The sequence below is a fragment of the Nicotiana sylvestris genome, chromosome 10 (assembly GCF_000393655.2).
Source record: "Nicotiana sylvestris chromosome 10, ASM39365v2, whole genome shotgun sequence".
Lineage (NCBI taxonomy): Eukaryota > Viridiplantae > Streptophyta > Magnoliopsida > Solanales > Solanaceae > Nicotiana > Nicotiana sylvestris.
The window spans coordinates 32,626,271-32,650,407 of NC_091066.1; the positions used below are offsets into that span (position 1 = coordinate 32,626,271).

The following is a 24,137-nucleotide window of genomic DNA, read 5'->3' on the forward strand; positions in this document are numbered from 1 at the left end:
GGACCAACTATGTGATTGTAAGAGCATATATGGACCAACTATGCGACGGTAAGGGCATTCTTGAGCTAAAGTATTAACGAAGGCCAAATGTACTCAATTTAGTTGTCACGAAACTAAAACCGACCCGGTCGTGATGGCGCCTATCGTGAAACTAGACCAGCCGACACAACTCCCGAATTTAACTATTAATCAATAAAAATTATTTTTTAAGTCTTTAATTAATCAAATATTTCATAATGAAAGTCTAAAAGAACAGTGCAGAATAAATACACAAGCCTGACATCGGGGTGTCACAAGTCACTAATATCTACTAAGGTCTGAATACAACGAAGAGCCTAAAAATATCCTAAATACAATGTAAGGAAGAAAAGAGGGAGAAGAGTAGGGTTGCGAACACCGGGCAGCTACCTTGCTAACTCCGCTGACTCTGCCACTGAGCAATCAACACCCGCTATCGGGTTCAGAAATACTTGGATCTAGGTGTAAGGAATAATGTGAGTACGCCAACTCAGTAAATAATAAAAGTAAATAAAAGCTAAGAAGTAAGAAAATACGTAAAACACAGCATAATGCTACAGCAGATGCAGTATATTTCCAAAACAATATAGAAATCGTTTTCTTCGTAAATCAAGCTCAGTTTCAGTAAAAGCCCTTTTAAAACAACTTTCAATAGTTTCAAATGAGTGATAAAAACAGTGAGTAGAAACGATAGAAACGTAAACAGCCCCTCGGGCAAAATATGTATCATAAACCGGCTCTCAGGCTTAATATCAACAGAACCAGCCCCTCGGGCTACCTCACAATCACTCGTAATCAGCCCCTCGGTCATAACATAAATCAAGAACCGTCCCTCGGACAATAACGTGGAACAACATCAGCGCCTCGGGCTATACCACATCTCACACTGGGTACTCGCACTCACGGGGGGTGTACAGACTCTGGGAGGGGCCCCTTACGGCCCAAGTGCAATAACAAGCCATCTCGTGGCATAATCAAACAGGCTCTCGACCTCATATCAAGCCACCTTGTGGCGTAACAACTCAGGCCCTCGGCCTCATAATCATGAATCAGTATAATATTGTTGCAGTGCGCAGCCCGATCTCATAGTATCCTCACAACACAGGCCCTCAGCCTTACTCAGTCAGAATCTCATAAGCCACTCGGGCAATAGTAAAAAATATGATGTTCAGCCCAAAATATCATTTAAATATCAAAAACGAGTAAAGATGAATGAGTTATGAAAACAGTAGAATATAACATGATTGAGTACAAATACAAAGTCAAAACAGTGAGGAATAGTAGTAAAAATCCCCTAAGGGTCCAAGTAGTTGGCACGAGGCCCAATATGGCATCCAGCCCAAGACATGATGTTAGCAAACAGTTTTCAATCAAATATGCGACTAAACAATCATACAGGACGGACTAAGTCACAATCCCCAATGGTGCATGACCCCACGCTCGTCATCTAGCGTATGCGTCACCTTAAAGTAGCACAACGATGTGAAATCCGGAGTTTCATACCCTCAGGACAAACATTTACAATTATTACTTACCTCAACCCGGTCCAAACTCTAGCCCGCGATGCCTTTGCCTCTCGACTCGGTCTCCAAATGCTCCAAATCTAACCAAAATCAGTTTATAACCATCAAAATATGCTAAGGGAACAAAGTCCACTCGAAAATAACCAATTTACATCAAAATTCCGAAAATGGCCAAACCCGACCCCCGGGCCCACGTCTCAGAATCCAATAAAAATTACATCAATAGAATCCTTATCCTCTCATGAGTTCATACATATCATACCAAAATCCGACCACAAATGACCCCTCAAATTCCAAATTTTAGGTCTCCAATTTCAAGCCCTAGTTTTCTTCAAATTCAACCACTAATTTCCATAAATTACAAGCCTAATCCGTGAAATAACACCATATAAATGAGTTTTATGTTCAAAAATCTTACCTCAAAGAAGCCTTCTTGAATTCCCTCTTCAAATTGGCTCTTCCAAGCTCTATCCCGTATGAAAAGTGATGAAAAATAGCTCAAAATCACGAAGGCCTTAGTTTATATGATCTGCCCCAGCAAATCCGCATTTGCAGTCAAAATTCTTGCACCTGCGGTCCCAAGTGCGCATCTGCGGAATTCATTTAACCGCTCCAGACCGCACCTGCGATCAAAATCTCGCACATGTGCTATCGCAGGTGTGCTCCAACACGCGTATCTGCGGTCCCAGCTCCTCATGCCCATTTCCGCATTTGTGTCCCCCTTGGCACCTCTGGGAGCCCGCACCTGCGGTCCCCAAGCCGCAGGTGCGGTTATGACAAGAGTTTCAGCACTTTAGCTGCAATTTCCAACTCCAAACCTCTCATCAACCATCCGAAATCACCCCCGAGACTCCCGGGACCTCAACCAAAAGTACGGACAAGTCATATACCACCATCCAAACTTATACCAATCTTCGAAACACCTGAAACAACATCGGAACATCAAACAAACCACGGATTCAAGCCTAAGAAGTCCAAAAACTTTCAAATTCCGCTTTTGATCAAAAAGTCTATCAAACCTCGTCCGAATGACCTGAAATTTTGCACACACGTCACATACGATACAATGGACCTATTGCAACTTCCGGAATTTCATTCCGAACCCGATATCAAAATCTCACCTAACAACCGAAAAACGCCAAAATTCTAATTTCGCCAATTCAAGCCTAGATCTACTCCGGACCTCCAAAATACATTCCGATCGCGCTCCTAAGTCCCAAATCACCTAACAGAGCTAACCAAATCATAAAAATTTCAATCCAAGATCATATACCAACAAGTCAAAACTTGGTCAAATCTTTCAAATTTTAAGTTTCAAACTGAGAACTGTTCTTCCAAATTCATTCTGATTATCCTGAAAACCAAAACTGACGATTTACATAAGTCATAATACATCATACGGGGATAGTCATGCCCGAGCACTGGCGAACGAAGTGCAAAAGCTCAAAACGACCGGTCAGATCGTTACATTAGTATAGTAGAAGGCCATATTTGGACCTTTTTTGTTTTAAAAATAATAATAAATGAAGCATATGATCATATAATCCCTCATATTGGACTATATTTTACTGTAACATACATATTTTCTTATATGAACAGTATATGTTATGCTTTTAAGGAGTATCATCAATGTCCACAACAATAGTCATGTTTATGTTAGAGCAGTCATCAAAGCGACACAAGGGAATATACATAAAAAATATCATACACTAATTAATTAAGAAGTATTAGGATCATATTGCCTATTTTTATACTATAAATTCTAATACTTTCTAACCTAATTAAATTGATTATATTACAGGTTCAGACAATGCCAAATCACTTATAATCAAATATTATGTGGAGTAAAAATATTGATTTTTAGCATTTAAAAGATTCTTGCAATGTATCTATATCAATTGCTTTACAACTAATTTTTCTTGTTGGATATAATTCTATAATAGTTAATTTTTTGCTCTTTCATAAAAAAAAATAATTTTGTCTACATGTAATGCACGTATATAAAAACTAGTAATGCTATAAATGCTTTGCACTTTAGGGCAGATAATTATGCTAAGTGGCATTAGGCAAGTAATAATGAGATTCTACTTTAATTCCTACGCTACATTGTTCCAATTATAATGAAGCAAACCTGTGCGAGACAGCTGATTACAGAAAAATTAGTGAAACTGCAAATATACATCGTAACTTAATTTGCAAATCAACATTTCTTCTCAAATACCACTATCGTGTCCTAACAAGTAGAGGTGCATCCTTTATTTTTTTATGTTAATGGTACGCGCTTTGCGTGTGTATCTAAATCAGTGAATATAAGATTTTTTAGAAAATTATATTTTACTATTAAATATAGTATATTTGTATTATAAAATAAAAATTATTTTATACTCCTTAAAATATATATAGTTTTAGTTGAAAAGGCTTATCTATAAAATTTTCCATGTTAATTTTTCTATCTTATTTTTATTTTTTTCATCCCAAATAGTATTCTTATGAAAACAAATTTAGGCATCCTAAGAGTTTTGTCAAGTTGAAAAATAATTTTAATTATACGATGAATTTAACAAATAATTGAATTGGATTTTTTGACTTAGCTATTTGGCCTTGATATTAAAAGAACTAATTTATTTCTTGTTGATTCAAATTCTTAATATTAGCTCATTCCAAATTTTCGATATTTAATTGTAACATGAAAGGGATTACAATTATGTGTCGTTCAAATATGAAAAAAATTATATAAGGTAATTAAAATTTAATTATTTAAAGTATTGTGAATGCTAAAAGTTTCTACACTGTTCAAATAAAATTTATTTTTATAAGAATATAAAAATATTACATTAAAACTTGTAATTTAGTTATAAAATAAAATAAAAAGTATAATTAAGTTCCTTAAATGATAATTATTTATCCTATTTAGTTATTCAATAAGAAGAAAAAAAATCTATTATGTAAGTGTTCAATAATCTTCGTAAATATATAACTTAAAATTGATTCTAGTTATAATGTAATTATTTCAATTTCACAAGTTATCATGCTTCTTTTAAAGTTTAAGCAAGAAAATATAATCATTAAACATTTAAGATTTTTTTTTTGAAAAATTGTATATTCTTAAGTTCATTCTAGAAGACAATGTTAGATAAATATAACAATATTGACTCGTACATAACTTAATATGTTAATTTAATTAGATATTATATTGATGAAAGAAAAATATTGAACTGCAATTGAAGAGATCTAGTTTAAATTGTTTAATAATTTATTTTTTTAAAATCGTGAAATTGTGCTTAAAGACTGTTTCAAAGTAGAAATGGTGAATTCCATTACCATGTCGAGGTTGAAATAAATATATTACCATGTAAAGGTGGCTGATATGCTTTAAAGTTTAAATCTTATTATTTGGATATAAATTTTAAAAAATTCTTGTGGTTCATTGTTATAATGCTTTTGCATTAAATATACGATTTTGTGGGTTAATCTATTTTTTCCCAATTTATATAAGGTAAGATTGATGTTTAGCTTAAAATATATATATTTTTGTGTACTAGTTTTAGTGTACGTGCTTCGCACGTATATTCCGCGTCAATAAGAAAAGTTATATATAAAAAAATAATCATGTATTGACGATGATAATAACACAACTACTTATATTGATGCAGCAATTGTGTTAAAAAAAGATGATATCTTCTAAACCTGCAAAGACGATGATAATTTAGTTTAGTTCTTATATAGTAGTTCTAATTATAGATATTTTATTGTACAAGATGGTAATATGTTATGCTATTGCATCTACCTAATATCTCTTTTAGACTATGTTCTTTGCCTAAATATGCTTTTCTAACTTTTTAATAAGATTATTGAGAAGTAAACCCTTTGAATGCAGATAGAAAATTTAACCTCATTTCCCAAATTATATTAAGACAGTTTGTATTATAAATCTTCTTTGTGAAAATATATCAAGATTCTAAGAGCCACCAATTACTGCATAAATAATTAGTATCTATTTGCTATAGTTAGATTAAAAAGAAGTTAAAATCTATGGAGAAAAAATCACAAAGCAAACGCACAAGAACAAACAAAGAAAAACGAAAATGGAAAAAAACATAAATCTTCCATCCTGTAGTCGTAGGCATCACAAGGTGCCGAATGAATTTAGTATAACAACTACAACAATAACGGCTCAGTATAATCCCACAAGTGGGGTCTGTGGAGGGTAATATGTACGCAGACCTTACCCCTCCTATCCCGAGAGGCAGAGAGGTTGTTTCCAGGAGACCTTCGGCTCAAAAAAGCAACAAGAGACGATATATTAGTATTATCAATAGACTCATAATAACATAACATAAAATAACAAAATAACAGCAATATAAGAAATATAGGAAATACGAAAAAGATGGAAGGTATAATAATATCCAGCAGATAAAGCCCTGCATCAGTAGCTGACCAGTAGCATCCTGAGACTAACTCCTAACTGGCTAGTCTCACTCTAGTGCGCTGTAGAAATATTCACAACTTCCCCCTAACCTACAACCTTAATGTTCGACCTCCACAATTCCCTGTCCAGAGCCATGTCCTCAGTAATCCTAAGTCGCGCCATGTCCTGCATGATCACCTCTCCCAATATTTCTTAGGTCTCCCTCTACCTCTCCTCGTGCCCACCACAGCCAGTCGCTCACACCTCCTCACCGGTGCATCAATGCTCCTCCTCTGAATGTGCCCGAACCATCTGAGTCTTGCTTCCCGCATCTTGTCCTCCATGGGGGCCACACCCACCTTCTCTCGAATATCTTCATTCCTAATCTTATCCATCCTTGTATGTCCGCACAACCACCTCAACATCCTCATCTCTGCTACTTTCATCTTCTGGATGTGTGAGTTCTTAACCGTCCAACACTCGGTCACATACAACATGGCCGGCCTAACCACTGCTCTATAAAACTTACCTTTTAGTAACGGTGGCACTTTCTTGTCACACAGGACTCCCGACGCTAACCTCCACTTCATCCACCCCACCCCTATACGGTGTGTGACATCCTCGTTGATCTCTCCGATCCCCTGAATAACTGACCCAAGGTACTTGAAACTACCCCTCTTAGGAATGACTTGAGAGTCAAGCCTCACTTCCACTCCCGCTTTCATCGGCTCGGCCCCAAATTTGCACTCGAGGTATTCCGTGTTCGTCCTGCTCAACCTGAAACCTTTAGACTCAAGAGAATGTCTCCAATCCTCTAGCCTCTCGTTGACGCCGCCTCGTCTCTCGTCAATTAGAACTATGTCATCAGCAAATAGCATGCACCATGGCACCTACCCCTGAATATGATGAGTTAGTGCATCCATCACCAGGGCAAATAGGAAAGAGCTGAACGCAGACCCTTGGTGCAATCCCGTAATAACCGGAAAATGTTCGGAGTCACCACTTACTGTCCTAACCCGAGTCTTAGCTCCATCATACATGTCAATGAATTTAGTATAAATTTTCTTAATTAACCCATAGCATAGAAAACAAAGCAGTAGCATCTGATGATTTCAGTATAAGCAATTTATTTAGAAGCAAAACTTGGGACACTATAAGATTGATGAACGACACAATAATGTTACACAATAAAACATATACGTGCGAACTATAGAAAAGAATTTATTGGATATAAAAGTTATATAAAATGACATATTTTGGACAACCAAAGGGTTGAAGTACTTTACTTTAATCACAAGTCATTCTTTACCTTCTTCCTGCCTCAATCTTAAATTTTCACAGACCTCGATATTATTTGCTGAATCCTAAGCATAGCTTTTCCCCACAAATCGATATGCAGTCATCTCCAATGCTAATATGTAACTTTATAATGTTGACACCTCTTGATCTTGCAATATGGGTACCATCTGTCTTTATGTCTTTATGCCTTCTGCTGGAGCCTTTATGTTAATATCATGAAAGGTAAAGTTCTTACACCTTAACACGTTAATGTGGATCAATTTACTGTTAGGGATCCCAAGCCTAAAGTGAATTTTAGACCTTAACAAAGAAAAGAGACAATGTAAGTAACATCAATTGGTAAAAGAATCCAAAACCTAAATAAATACTAAACAAAATAAAGAAAGGATCCAATTAAAATCCGACAAGTTAATTACATATGTTTTGACTAAACTATTAGTTGTTTATAATTACGATTTTATCCAACGTGAAATACACTTACAAAAGGTAAAAAAGACGAATGACATTTCAGTTTGAAGAATTAGCAATTGTTGATCTTTTACTGCACCAATAATTAATAAAAATATTTTTAAAGAGTGCAATCGGATCAAAAGATAACTTTAATTGAATACTCTCTAAAGAAGTTGAAAATATTATTAAAGTTATATCTTCTGATAAAACTCAAGCTGTTGAAACTTTGTAGTAATGTCTTGATTACACTCTTTTTATAGAGCAATTAAGATTGATAATAAAAGAATCCTAAACCTACGACACCTTTGATAACATAAACCTAATTTGAATCCTAAACTTAAACAAAGACAAGACACACCATAAGTAACATTGGTATAAGAGAATTCTAAATCTAGAATGCTAAACAAAAGAAAAGGTAATACACTACGATTCTCGTAAAGAATCCTAAAAAAAGAAAATGACAATATACGGCAGCTTTTGAATTTTCCCCAAAAAAAATATTTTTAGATACAATTACAATTATATTCAATGTAAAATACACTTAAGAAGGATAAAAAAAGGCGAACGATATTTCGATAGGGGCTTCATGCTTTTAATATAGTATAGATATCGCCTCATATTTTACTCTTGTTTCGTGAATTTTGGATGTTAAATACTATGATTTATATTAATTTGAAGTGTTTTTACTTGTAGGAATGATTCAGGAGCAAGTAGGGGTGAAACGTGTAAGATTTGAGCTAAAACGAACAAAATCGGAAAAAGAAGCCATTTGGGCACCAAAGGCAGCGCCTGGCGCCACCTGTGGCGCTGAAAACAGTATGCACAACTTGGGCAGCGCCCTGGTGGGCGCCTGGCGCCGGGCTGGGCGCTGTTGATGCGGATTGTGTCCTATTTTACCCGGGACACGGTTTATTCGGCCCTATACCTATCCAACACGTATAAAAGGAAGACTAAGCCTAATTTTAGGGAGGGAGACGCACTTTGGAGCAAAAATACACACAAGAAACATTGAGGAGCAAGAACATTGAAGAATTCTTCATCTTTTTCAGTATTTTCAATTAATCAAAACTTATGCAATTGTTTGATTACATCATGAGTGGCTAAACACCCATTGTTCTGGGGTTGTGATTAGCCATGAATATTGTTGTTTGATATTAGCTTGACCTTGATTATAATTCATCAATATATGGATGTTTCTTCAATTCTGTGTTCATTTGCTTAATTGTCTGGCCAATAGTTAGGTTCTATTTACTATCTATGATATGCTTGGGAAAGTCGTGTTTAGATTAGAGAAGAATTGAAGAGAGCATGATCTTAACCCTTGGGGGCAGATTTGTGGTTAGGATAGGAATATACCTAGTCACCGTGCTAATTAAATATCGTGATCTTAATGCGTTCTGAATAGATTGATTTCATAGGAATATATGTGTTAATCTATTGAGAATAGGTGAGTAGTACCTCGGGAGAAGGCTATGAGAATATTTATCGATTAATTAATAGACATGAGTGAATTATATAAAAGGGAGAGTTAATTAGCACACAACACGAATGGTGAATCGATCACAACCCTGAAATACTTGTCTCTACTAAATACACAACAATCAACTCGCTACTTGATAATTTAGTTATTATGTAGAATCGTAGTATAATATAATCATATTAGTGGACTTTGATTTTAGCTGGATTGAATAACAATTTTAGTGATTTAGTGAGTAGTTTATACAAGTCTCCGTGGGTTCGACACTCAACTTATCATTATATTACTTGTCGACCACGTATACTTGCTTGTGCGTTTGGGAGCAACAAGTTTTTGGCGCCGCTGCCGGGGACTTGAATATTAGCTACTTGCTAGTTTTTGCTTTAATTGTTTATTTCATCAAGTCTAATGTTACGTGATTGTTGCTCGGATCTGAGGAATTTTTATTGAATGCGTAGGGTCAGAAGCCAGGACCGACTTTAAGGCTTTGATCCTGAACCTGAGAGAACATTTCATAGGAGGTTGAGGGAAGCAAGGGACACGAATAATATTCAGGCACTTGTTCAATTTCCTGTGAACATGGCAGAGGAGCAACCCATGGCTGTTCAGGAGGTGGCGATGCCCAGAATTGCTAATGTCACCTCCAGTATAGTGAAGCCCAGGATCACTGGGTACTTTGAGCTGAAATAGGGCATGATCCAGCTACTTCATGCAAACGGGCAATTTATGGGTCTTCCACACGAGGATCCACAACAGCATATTCTGAACTTCTTGGAGATTAGTGATACTTATATCACTAACGGGGTCACTCCAGATTATGTGAGGCTCACACTTTTTCCATTCTCTTTGTTGGGCGAGGCTAAACGATGGCTAAAGGCAGAACCAGCTAATTCCATTACAACATGGAATGATCTGGCGAGAAAATTTCTGGCAAGGTTCTTCCCTTCAGACAAAACTGCAAAAATCAGAAGTGAGATAGTTTCCTTCAAACAAAAAGCGGGAGAATCTTTATACTCAGCTTGGGAAAGGTTCAAGGGGCTACTCATAGACTGTCCTCATCACAATCAGACGAATGAAGTGTTAGCTCACACTTTCATAGAAGAGCTACATTCTAAAACAAAGATCGTGGTAGATGCTGCAGCTGGGGGTTAAGTGTTGGAGAAAGGTTTTGATGAGATATATGCATTACTGAACAAATTCTCCAAGAGCAATCCGGATTGGCAAGGAGAGATGGGCAGACACACAGTACAAAAGTCTGCAGGGGTTCTTGAGTTAGATGTCATCTCAGCATTATCAGCGCAAATTTCTACACTGACCAATCAAATCATATGAACTTGAGTATCAACAAGCAACAAGTATAACCTATACAACAGGTTCAAGCTTTTTGTGAAATATGTGGAGAGGGGCACACAAGCGACATATGCCCCGCAAACCCAGAGTCTGTCTACTTTATGGGTAATTCAAATAGGGGCCAAACAAACCAATATGGGAACACTTACAATCCCAACTAGAGTAACCACCCAAACTTCTCTTGGGGTGGAAACCAAGGTACTCAGAATCAATACAGGCCTCAAGAACTAGTCATGCCAGGAGGAATTATTGAGGATGTGTTAGTTCGAATGGGAAAGTTTATTCTTCCTGCTGATTTAATTGTTCTTGATTACGAGGCAGATGAGGAAGTGCCCATTATTTTGGGGTGACCATTCTTAGCTACCGGTGGAGCAATTATTGATGTGAGGGCAGGGAAGTTAAAAATGAGAGTTGACAATGAGGAGGTCACTTTTAATGTGTACAAGGCACTTAAGCTCCCTAAGCATTATGAGGACTTGTGCATGATTACTGTGGTCGAATTGAAGGGAATAGAGCAGAGTCAGCATGTGAATTATAGTGATCCAGATAGGACAGCTGAGTTAGAGGAGGTGGTGTTTCCAGCTGAGCGTGTAAAGATGATTGAGAAAAGAGCCAGAGATGAAAGAGGAGACCTTCCGAGAGCATGCAAAAAGGCTACACTTCATGGGAGAAAGAAGAAGAGAAAGCGCCCAACCTGATCAGAGTAGCAGAGTCATGCTGCAACTATAAATAAGGCGTTTGTTGGGAGGCAACCCAACCTGTATATCTTTTATTTATTGATTATTTTTTTAGTGTCAAGTTTTGTGTTGTTTTTATTTTGCAGAGTAGGGGAAGTCTGAGTACCCAAAGTTGACGCTGAGGAGCATGTTTGAGCCTAAGTGTGGGGTCGTCCCGAACCTTAGTATTGAGGATTATGTCCGAGCTAGGCCTGAGAGAGCCTCAGGGAGTATTTCTCACCCTTGTTTTAATATTTGTTTCTATGATCATGCATCGAGGACTATGCATAATATAAGTATGAGATGGGGAAACTACTTTCTGAAGTGTAATTGTATAAAATTATTTTTTTATTTAGTTTTTCATTTAGAACTCGTAGTAGACATAGTCTAGGTTAAAAAATAAAATATAACGAAAATTGAAAAAAAAATTGAAAAAGTTCAGATTTTTCCCGACGATAGATCTTTTGGACAATTTTCTTGAGGGAAAAGGTCCGATCAAAAACACCAAAAAGATTTTTCATTTTTAGGATAGTTAGGTAGTATCCCTTGGTTTTTATTTGGGCGTCGGTTCTTTTCCAAGGGTGTAGCTCGAACCGGGTACTTTATTTTTTTTAGGAGTAGTTTAGGAAGAAACTGAGTCGCTCTAAGATACTCATTGACATGGTTGATGCTGGCACATTAGGCTATGACATGCATTCTATTTTTTCGTGTATTTGGTTTGAATTTTGAAGCCTAAGTAAAGTAAATAGCCTATTTTGTGACGCCTTTTTTCAGTTGTTTGACTCGTATGCCACATAGTGCCATATTACTTAAATTTCTCAATTATGTGTGATTGCTTGACTTGAGAGTTGAACAGAACCATTTTGATTGAGTCATGTGCAATGTGTGTGTGAGGATTTGTGATTTTCTGTGCTTTCCTGTGTAGTCTAGAACTTGCCCCGTGTGTTAATTGAAGCGAAATTGTAAGTTGTGCTAATCTAGGAGATGACGTAGGCATTTTGTTGCTTGATCAGGGATTTGCTTGTCACATAGAAATAAAATTTTCCGTTGCTAGCCTCTTTGAGCCTATAGACCATTCTTTTGGCACCCACATTACAAGTCATCCCCCATTATTCTTAATTTGATATTGATTGAACCTTTACCTCCTAAGGCACTTAGGCGCCAAAATAAGTAAGGTTAGAAATTGGGGAGCATCTTTTGAGTGGAACCATGGAAGGGCCCGTTGATGCACTAAAGTTGAAATTAAGGGTCACTAGTCGACGAAATTTATTGTATGGAGTGTGCGAAAAAGAAAAAAAAGAAAAATAAAAATTTAAAGAAAAAAAAAAGAAAAAAAAATGATAGTGAAAGTATGTAGAAAAATAAACATCTCCAATTCTTATTGATTTGTGCTAGTGAAAAATAGATAAGTGCTTAATTGAAAAGAGGGCTATGTTGTATATGGCAAGTGATTTGGTTGAGAAGAGTATGTGCTCGAATTGTAAATGTAGTATATTAAAGTGCTTAGGAGGGTTAGCCACTATTTCTAAATATATCATACTCGTCCCTTAGCCTACATTACAACCTTAAAGACCTAATCGATCCTAGATTTGGCGAGCTTAAATTAGTAGAGATATACACTACGGGCAAGCTTATGGTACGACCACAGGATGCATATTGTCACGACCCCAACCCCGGTCATGATGGCGTCCAACACACTGCTAGGCAAGCCCGACCATTCAACAACATTATCCCAAATTCTTATTCAGATTATAGATAAATATCACAGATAATTTACTAAGTCATTACATTCAACTGTATAATTAATAATAAAATCTGCGGAAGTTCAATTAAAATACCACATCATAGCCCAATAGAATCCGGTGTCACGAATATGAGCCTCTAATACAGAAATATCCACCTTTTACAAGTCTGTCTAGGAAAAATGCAGAATAAAAGATAGAGATAGAGGGGAGAGATCAAGGCTGCGAATGCCATGCATCTACCTCAATACTCCCGGATACTGCTGTTCAGCTAAACAAATCCTCACTCAGCTTGTGGTGTACCTGGATCTGCACGCAAGGTGCAGGGAGTAATGTGAGTACTCCGACCTAGTGAGTAATAAACATAAATAAAGGTTGAGAATAAGAAATCATGGAAAAATACAAAGTAAACTATAACTGGCAGTTTAGAACAACAAATAGTGAAGCAACAAGTCAATTAAATCAGAGTACCAAATACTGAGACAGGTATAACCGATAAAAACAAATGCATGAGTGCAATGCAATGCATATGATGGTACCCTCTAGTACCCACTGTGGAGTGCAGCCCGAGCCATCCATTTATTTATCATTGACGGCGCTCACTGGGGGTGTGTACAGACTCCGGAGGGGCTCCTACAACTCAAGCGCAATATCAAGCCATCTCGTGGAATCAAATCTAGGCCCTTGGCCTCATATCAATCTCAGTATAATCAACCAGGCTCTCGGCCTCAATATCAATGTACTCAACCAGGCTCTCGGCCTCAATATCAATGTAATACTACTGCGGCGCGCAGCCCGATCCATGCTCAGTCCAGAAACCATCATAAGCCCCTTGGGCATTTGTAAAACAGTAGTTCTCAGCCCGAAATATCATTTAGAAATATCATTTAATTTTTTAAATATTAGAAAGATGGTTGAGTTTGCTAAACAGTATTTAAAACCTTGGACTGAGGTCAAATGATATGCAAAATATGCGAAAGCAGTGATATCAATCCTTGAAGGATTCAAATAATTGGCAAGAAGCCCAAATGTAACAATTAAATCTAAGTAAGGATGATTTCAATTTAATTCAAGTAGAAAACACGGTACAAACATCTCTCGGGACGGACCAAGTCACAATCCCCAATGGTGCTCTACCCCACGCCCGTTATCCGGCATGCAAGTCACCTCAATATAGCGTTACGATGTGAAATTCCGGGGTTTCAAACCCTCAGGACATCATTTACATCAATTACTCACCTCAAGACGGTCAAAGTCTAGATTGCTATGCCCTTTCTTCTCAAATTACCCTCCTCGTGCGACGAATCTGCCCAAAATCACAACGAATATGTCGCATTATGCTAAAGAGACAATACCCAATCGAAAGCAATCGAAAAATATCAAAATTCACGAATTTGACAAAATCCGAGCCCCGGGCCCACATCTCGAAAACTTAGAAAATTACCATCACCGGATTCCTTGTCTCGGCACGAGTCTATACATACCAAGAACTCCCAAATCCGAGTTCAAATGACCCATCAAATCCTAATTGTTTGGTTTCAGAATTCAAGCCCTAGTTCTTGATTTGTAGGCTTATATTTCATGAATCTCTAGGTGGAATTCACAATAAAAACGAGTTCTAAGTCCAAGAAACTTACCTCAAGTCGTTCTCCCCTTGAATCCCTCTTTAATCTCCACCAAGAAGCTCTCAAAATGATCAACCATGGAGGAAAAATGACCCAAAATCACGGATGAAGTGTTTTATAAACTCACTGCCCAGAAGTTTTCAGAAGTACTGTTCACGCGTGCGGTTACTGTTCACGCACATGGTCACTATTCACCCGCACGGTTACTGTTCACGCGCGGGGGTTACTGTTCACGCTGCTAAAAAAAATACAGCAGTAGCCAAAGAAATTGCAACACTTTTCTTTTCACTAAAATGGCTCTAACTCTATCATACGAACTCGGAATTCGATGATTCTTATTCCTATGAGTCAAAAATAATAGTACGAACATAGACCTTCAATCAGAACTCAATTCGGAGCTCTTTTGCTCAGGTTAATACCCATTTTTCTCGTTAAACAATTAACTCATGTTTCGTGTCAAAAACCCAATCGCGACTTGATAAAATTAGACCAAACTTTCCAGATCACTCCTATAATTCATTATTTAAATTTTGGAAATCTTGAAATAAAATTTCGATCTCTAGAACTAAAAATGGACCTTTGGATCATTACATGCTTATGCTCAAACGGCAAAAATTTTCCAAAAACTCTTCCAAAACTTATTCGAGCCTCATGGGACCCCGACCAAACATGCCAACATAATTCATAACATTATTCAAACCTCTTCCAATCATCAAAACACCTCAAACAACATTAAATTACCCAAAACTCATCGAATTCAAGCCTAATTTCTTAAAAACTTCCGAAATACACATTTGATCAAAACCCCGACCAAAACACCTCCGAATGATCTGAAATTTTGCAAACACATCCAAAATCACCTAACGAAGCTACTGCAACTCTCGAAATTCCATTCCGACCCCCGTATCAAAATCTCACCTGCCAACCGGAATTCGCCAAAATACTAACTTCGCCAATTCAAGCCTAATTCTACTCCGGACCTCCAAAATAAATTCCGATCACACTCCTAATACACATATCATCCCCCGAAGCTAACCGAATCACCGAAAATCACATCCGAGCCTTCTAACTCCATAGTCAACATCCGGTTGACTTTTTTCCAAAACAAGCCTTCCTTAAAGAGACTAAGTGTCTCATTTCCTATCAAAGCCAATCTGATTTAACTCTAACACCGAATACCGATAACGAAACATGAAGAAGCATAAAAATGGGGGAAACAGGGCGGTAACTCATAAGATGACGGGTCGGGTCGTCACATCCTCCCCAACTTAAACAAACGCTCGTCCTCGAGCGATTCAAGAAACATACCTGAAGCCTCAAACAGGTGAGGATATCTGCTCCGCATCTCCCGCTCGGTCTCCCAGGTAGCTTCCTCCACGGGCCGACCTCTCCACTGCACTTTTACAAAAGATATATCCTTTGACCTCAATTTCCGAACCTGACGACCCAAAATAGCCACTGGCTCCACATCAAAGGTCAAATCACCATCCAACTGAACCGTGCTGAAATCCAAAACATGGGACGGGTCCCTAACATACTTCTGGAGCATAGAAACATGAAATACCAGATGCACACTCGACAAGCTGGGTGGCAAAGCAAGCATATAGGCCACCTCCCCAATCCTCCTAAGTACCTCAAAAGGTCCAATGAATCGTGGACTCAACTTTCCTTTCTTTCCAAATCTCATAACACCCTTCATGGGCGAAACCTTCAGCAAGACCTTCTCACCAACCATGTAGGACACATCTCGAACTTTCCGGTCCGCATAACTCTTCTGACGCGACTGCGCTGTACGAAGCCTCTCCTGAATCACCTTCACCTTCTCTAAGGCATCATGAACCAAATCTGTCCCCAATAGCCTAGCCTCGCCAGGCTCGAACCAACCAACTAGAGATCTACACCGCCTCCCATACAAAGCCTCATACGATACCATCTGAATGCTGGACTGATAGCTGTTGTTGTAGGCAAACTCTGCAAGCGGCAAAAACTCATCCCAATAACCTTTGAAATCAATCATACAGGCACACAACATATCCTCCAATATCTGAATAGTACGTTCGGACTGTCCGTCCGTCTGAGGATGAAATGTTGTGCTCAACTCCACCTGGGTACCCAACTCTCGCTGAAAAGTCCTCCAAAACTGGGAAGTAAACTGAGTACCTCTATCTGAGATAATGGAAATTGGAACACCGTGCAATCGCACAATCTCTCGGATAAATATCCCTGCCAACCGCTCTGAAGAATAAGTAGTACACACCGGAATGAAGTGCGCGGACTTGGTCAGCAAATCCACAATCACCCAAATAGAATCAAATTTCTTCAAAGTCCGAGGAAGACCACTCACAAAATCCATGGTAACTCTCTCCCACTTCCATTCTGGGATAATCATCCGCTGAAGCAAACCACCCGGTCTCTGATGCTCATATTTCACCTGCTGACATTGAGACACCGAGCTACATAACCTACAATTTCTTTCTTCATTCTTCTCCACCAATAGTACTGTCTCAAGTCCTGATACATCTTCGCGGCACCCGGATGAATAGAATACCGCGAGTTGTGGGCCTCCTCCAGAATTAACTCTCTAAGCCCATCTACATTGGGCACACATATATGGCCCTGCATCCTCAATACGCCATCATCATCTATAGTCACATCCCTAGCATCATCATGCTAAACTCTGTCCTTAAGGACAAGCAAATGCGGATCATCATACTGGCGTTCTCTGATGCAATCATATAAGGAAGACCGAGAAACCACACAAGCCATCACCCGACTGGGCTCAGAAATGTCCAGTCTCACAAACCGATTAGCCAAGGTTTGAACATCAACTGCAAAGGGCCTCTCCCCAACTGGAATGTACGCCAAACTCCCCATACTGACTGCCTTTCGGCTCAAGGCATCTGCCACTACATTGGCCTTTCCCGGATGATACAAAATAGTGTTGTCATAATCTTTTAGCAACTCAAGACACCTCCGCTGCCTCAAATTAAGGTCTTTCTGCTTAAACAAATGCTGAAGACTGCAATGATCAGTGAATACCTCGCAAGATACGCCATATAAATAGTGCCTCCAAATCTTCAAGGCATGAACTATAGCATCCAACTCTAGGTCATGAACAGGGTAGTTCTTCTCATAGGGCTTTAACTGACGAGAAGCATAAGCAATAACTCTACCTTCCTGCATCAACACACAGCCAATCCCAACTCTCGAAGCATCACAATATACAGTATATGAATCTGTAGCTGATGGTAAAACTAATGCTAGTGTTGTGGTCAAAACTGTCTTGAGCTTCTAAAAGCTCTCCTCACACTCGTCTGACCATACAAATGGAGCACCTTTCTGAGTCAACTTGGTCAAGGGCGATGCAATGGATGAAAACCCCTGAACAAACCGGCGATAATAGCCTGCTAATCCGAGAAAACTACGGATCTTTGTGGCTGAGGACGGTCGAGATCAACTCTGCGCTGCTTCTATCTTATTTGGATCAACCTGAATACCCTCGCTGGACACTATATGTCCCAAGAATGCCACAGAACTTAGCCAAAATTCACACTTGGAGAATTTTGCATAAAGCTTCTCCTCCCTCAATCTTTGCAACACTACACGCAAATGCTTGGCGTGCTCCTCCTGGCTACGCGAGTACACCAGAATGTCATAAATAAATACAATAACAAAAGAATCTAGATAAGGCCGAAATACACTATTCATCAAACGCATGAACGCTGCTGGGGCATTGGTCAGCCCGAAAGACATGACTAAAAACTCATAGTGACCATATCTAGTCCTGAAAGCTGCCTTAAGAATATCTGAGTCCCTGATTTTTAACTGGTGATAGCCCGAACGAAGATCAATTTTTGAAAACACCCTCGCTCCCTGAAGCTGATCAAATAAGTCATCAATGCGAGGCAAATAATACTTGTTCTTCTTTGTTACCTTATTTAACTGCCTGTAGTCAATGCACATTCTCATTGTGCCATCTTTATTCTTCACAAATAGAACCGGCTCACCCCACGGTGACACACTAGGCCGAATAAACCCCTTGTTTGGGAACTCCTAAAGCTGCTCCTTCAATTCTTTCAACTCTGCTAGTGTCATCCGATATGGCGGAATAGAAATGGGCTGGGTGCCCGGCACCAAGTCAATGCCAAAATCGATATCCCTGTCCGGCGGCATGCCCGACAGGTCTGCAGAAAATACATCAGGAAAATCCCTCTCAACTGGGACAGAATCAATACTAGGAGTCTCAGCTCCAACATCTCGCACAAAAGCTAGATATGATAGACAACCCTTCCCAACCATACACTGGGCTTTCAAGAAGGAAATTACTCTGCTAGGAACATAATCAGTCATACCATGCCACTCGATCCTCGGAACACCCGGAATAGCCAAAGTAACTGTCTTAGCATGACAGTCTAGAATAGCATGACACGGAGATAGCCAATCCATGCCCAGAATAACATCAAAATCTACCATGCTCAATAGCAATAAATCAACTCGGGTCTCCGGACCCCCAATAGTCACAATACAAGACTGATACATATGGTCTACAATAATAGTATCGCCCACCGGGGTAGATACGTGCACAGGTAAAGCAAGACACCCTCGGGTCATACCCGAATGATGAGCAAAATATGAGGACGCATAAGAATAGGTGGATCCGGGATCGAATAATACAAAGGCATCTCTGTGGCAGACTGGAACAATACTTGTAATGACAGCATCTGAAGTAATAGCATTTGTCCTGCCTGGAATAACATAGAAACGAGCCTGGCCACCGCCTGATCGACCTCCCCCTTTGGGGCAACCCCTAGATGCCTAACCTCCACCCCTAGCTGACTGGGCGGGTGCTAAAGAAACTGGAGCAGAAGACGAAGGTTGGCCCCTCTGCTGAAACTGACCACCACGAAGTCGAGGACACTGCCTCTTTATATGACCAATCTCTCCGCACTCGTAGCAACTACCAGGTACTGGAGAAGGGAACTGGAGGGAACCTCTCGCACCTGAATGACCAGCTGATGCACTCGGCGCAGATGAACCCTGAACTCAAGGGGCATAGGATGAGCTCTAAGATGGGAGAGCGTTAAGTAAAGACTGGCCCTGATAAAATCCCTGATGACCACGGTCTGAAGTTGTCCTACTATACTCTGGACGGGCCGGCTGAGGAGGTCTAAAGGAACGACCTCTACCACGCTGGAACTGGCCCCTAGACGGAGCACCACTGAAACTACCTGAACCTCTAGGCCTCTTGGCCTCCTTCTCCTCTCTCTCTCTACAGCGAACTGTCTCAATATCACGAGCAATGTCAACCACACCCGAACGAAACACCCAATACTCTCTCTCTAGTCATCAAAATACGGAGAGAGTAGTTAAGACCATCCACGAATCTCCGGATCCTCTCACGATACGTCGGAATCATCCAAGTAGCATGACGAACCAACTGTGAAAATCTCATCTCGTACCGGGTCACGGACATATCTCCCTAAGTCAACCACTCAAACTGCCTACGTAGCTCCTCTCTGCGGGACTGAGGTACATACTTCTCCAGAAATAGAGTGGAGAACTGCTGCCAAGTAAGGGGCGCTGCACCAACAGGTCTACGCCTCTCAAAATCTTCCCACCAGGTAAATGCAGCTCCCTGGAACTGAAATGTAGTAAAAGATACACCACTCGACTCCAAAATCCCTACGGTGCGAAGCATACGCTGACACTTGTCGAGAAAACCCTGGGCAGCCTCGCCCTCTGCACCACAGAATGTCGGAGGCTGGAGCCTACAAAAATCTCTCGAGATGACGCTGCTCATCGTCTGGCATAGCTGGGACCACAAGGTTATGAACTGGAGCAACCGGCTGAGCTGGAACAGCTTCCGGTGTCTGCAATCCCTGCACAACCTGCTCAGTTGTACGATTAACAAGAGTCTGGGTGCCTTCCCTGGCTTGTGAAGTAGCTGCGGCTGTAGTGGCTGAGACCGCCTGAGCTAGGCCAGTGCAAACTGTCAAAATCTGAGCCAAGGTCTCTTGAAGACCCGGAATCACAATAGGCATAGCTGGTGCTTGAACTGGTACAGCTGCTGGAGCCTGATCTGGAACTGGGGCAGCTGGTGGATTAACAGGTGCTGCCCGTGCTACTCTACCTCTGCCGTGCCCACAACCGCGTCCACGGCCTCTGGTGGCAACAGTGGGTGGCACTGGTGGTCATCTGCCTCGTCCAATAACACGAGTCCTCGCCATCTGCGAGAGAATAGAATGATAGAAATTTTTAGTGTTCGGATCAACAAAGTCGCATGACAAGAATTTCAAGAATATGAAGTTTTCCTAAAGGTTCTGCAGTCTCTCGAGGATAAATACAGACGTCTCTGTACTGATCCGCGAGACTGTACTAAACCGACTTATAACTCACGAGACCAATTAACCTATGCTCTGATACCAACTTGTCACGACCCCAACCCCGGTCATGATGGTGCCCAACACATAGCTAGGCAAGCCTGACCATTCAACAACATTATCCCAAATTCTTATTCAGATTATAGATAAATATCACAGAGAATTTACTAAGTCATTACATTCAAGTGTATAATTAATAATAAAATCTGCGGAAGTTCAATTAAAATACCACACCATAGCCCAATAGAATCCTGTGTCACGAATATGAGCCTCTAATACAGAATATCCACTTATTACAAGTCTGTCTAGGAAAAAAGCGGAATAAAATATAGAGATATAGGGGAGAGATCAAGGCTGCGAATGCCATGCAGCTACCTCAATACTCCCGGATACTGCTGTTCAGCTAAACAAATCCTCACTCAGCCTGTGGTGTACCTGGATCTGCAAGCAAGGTGCAGGGAGTAATGTGAGTACCCCGACTCAGTGAGTAATAAACATAAATAAAGGCTGAGAATAAGAAATCATGGAAAAATACAAAGTAAACTATAACTGGCAGTTTAGAATAACAAATAGTGAAGCAACAAGTCAATTAAATCAGAGTACCAAATACTGAGACAGGTATAACCGATAAAAACAAATGCATGAGTGCAATGCAAGGCATATGATGGTACCCTCTAGTACCCACTGCGGCGTGCAGCCCGAGCCATCCATTTATTTATCGTCGACGGCGCTCACTGGGGTGTGTACAGACTCCGGAGGGGCTCCTACAGCCCAAGCGCAATATCAAGCAATCTCGTGGCATCAAATCTAGGCCCTCGACCTCATATCAATCTCAGTATAATCAATCAGGCTCTCGGCCTCAATATCAATGTACTCAATCAGGCTCTCGGCCTCAATATCAATGTAATACTGCTGCGGCGCGCAACCCGATTCATGCTCAGTCCAGAAACCATCATAAACCCCTTGGGCATTTGTAAAACAGTAGTTCTCAACCCGAAATATCATTTAGAAATATCATTTAAGTTTTTAAATCTTAGAAAGATGGCTGAGTTTGCTAAACAGTATTTAAAACCTTGGACTAAGGTCAAATAATATACGAAAGCAGTGATATCAATCCCTGAAGGATTCAAATAATTGGCAAGAAGCCCAAATGTAACAATTAAATCTAAGTAAGGATGATTCTCAATTTAGTTCAAGTAGAAAATACGATACAAACATCTCTCGGGACGGACCAAGTCACAATCCCCAATGGTGCTCTACCCTCAGGACATTATTTACATCAATTACTCACCTCAAGACGGTCAAAGTCTAGCTCGATATGCCCTTGCCTCTCAAATTACCCTCCTCGTATGACGAATCTGCCCAAAATCACAACGAATATGTCGCATTATGCTAAAGAGACAATACCCAATCGAAAGCAATCAAAAAATATCAAAATTCACGAATTTGACAAAACCCGAGCACCGGGACCACGTCTCGAAAACTCAGAAAATTACCATCACCGGATTCCTTGTCTCGCCACGAGTCTATACATACCAAGAACTCCCAAATCCGAGTTCAAATGACCCATCAAATCCTAATTGTTTGGTTTCAGAATTCAAGCCCTAGTTCTTGATTTGTAGGCTTATATTTCATGAATCTCTTGGTGGAATTCACAATAAAAATGAGTTCTAAGTCCAAGAAACTTACCTCAAGTCGTTCCCCCTTGAATCCCTCTTTAATCTCCACCAAGAAGCTCTCAAAATGATCAATCATGGAGGAAAAATGACCCAAAATCACGGATGAAGTGTTTTATAAACTCAGTGCCCAGAAGTTTTCGGAAGTACTGTTCACGCGTGCGGTTACTGTTCATGCGCGTGGTCACTGTTCACTCGCACGGTTACTGTTCACGCGCGGGGGTTACTGTTCACGCTGCTAAAAAAAATACAGCAGTAGCCAAAGAAATTGCAGCACTTTTCTTTTCACTAAAATGGTTCTAACTCCATCATACGAACTCGGAATTCGATGATTCTTATTCCTATGAGTCAAAAATAATAGTACGAACGTAGACCATCAATCGGAACTCAATTCGGAGCTATTTTGCTCAGTTCAATACCCATTTTTCTCGTTAAACAATTAACTCATATTTCGTGTCAAAAACCCAATCGCGACTTGATGAAATTACACCAAACTTTCTAGATCACTCCTATAATTCATTATTTAAATTCTGGAAATCTCGAAATAAAATTTCGATCTCTAGAACTAAAAATGGACCTTTGGATCATTACATGCTTATGCTCAAACGACAAAAATCTTCCAAACACTCTTCCAAAACTTATCCGAGCCTCATGGGACCCCGACCAAACATGCCAACATAATTCATAGTATTATTCAAACCTCTTCCAATCATCAAAACACCTCAAACAACATTAAATTACCCAAAACTCATCGAATTCAAGCCTAATTTCTTAAAAGCTTCCGAAATACGCATTTGATCAAAAACCCGACAAAACACCTCTGAATGATCTGAAATCTTGCACACACATCCAAAATCACCTAACGAAGCTACTACAACTCTCGAAATTCTATTCCGACCCCTGTATCAAAATCTCACCTGCCAACCGGAATTCGCCAAAATACTAATTTCGCCAATTCAAGCCTAATTCTACTCCGGACCTCCAAAATAAATTCCGATCACACTCCTAAGACACATATCATCCCCCGAAGCTAACCGAATCACCAGAAATCACATCTGATCCCTCTAACTCCATAGTCAACATCCGGTTGAATTTTTTCCAAAGCAAGTCTTCCTTAATGAGACTAAGTGTCTCATTTCCTATCAAAGCTAATCTGATTTAACTCTAACACCGAATACCGATAACGAAACATGAAGAAGCATAAAAATGGGGGAAACGGGGCGATAACTCATGAGACGACGGGCCGGGTCATCACACATATGAATTTTTTGTGAGAGTGAGCGAATTTTGTTCAATTGTGTGATGCCCTTAGTCTATATTCAAAAGTATATTTGAATGTGTGGACCAATTTATATTCACTCTTTTGTTTGTTGGTGAAGGAACATGATCTCATGAATGATTGGCAATGTCGTAAACTTTCTTGTTGGGTAAGTGCATGAATTGAGGGTGCTTAGTGGTTGCAAGTTGGCTTTT

General features: G+C 39.7%; 1 non-coding gene across 1 annotated transcript; it reads right to left on the reverse strand.

Moving 5' to 3' along the window:
- Nucleotides 1–10,135: 10,135 nt before the first annotated feature.
- LOC138880597 (small nucleolar RNA R71) lies at nt 10,136–10,242 on the reverse strand. The gene has a single exon (XR_011403326.1). It is a non-coding gene; the product is annotated as a small nucleolar RNA R71 (small nucleolar RNA).
- Nucleotides 10,243–24,137: the final 13,895 nt, after the last annotated feature.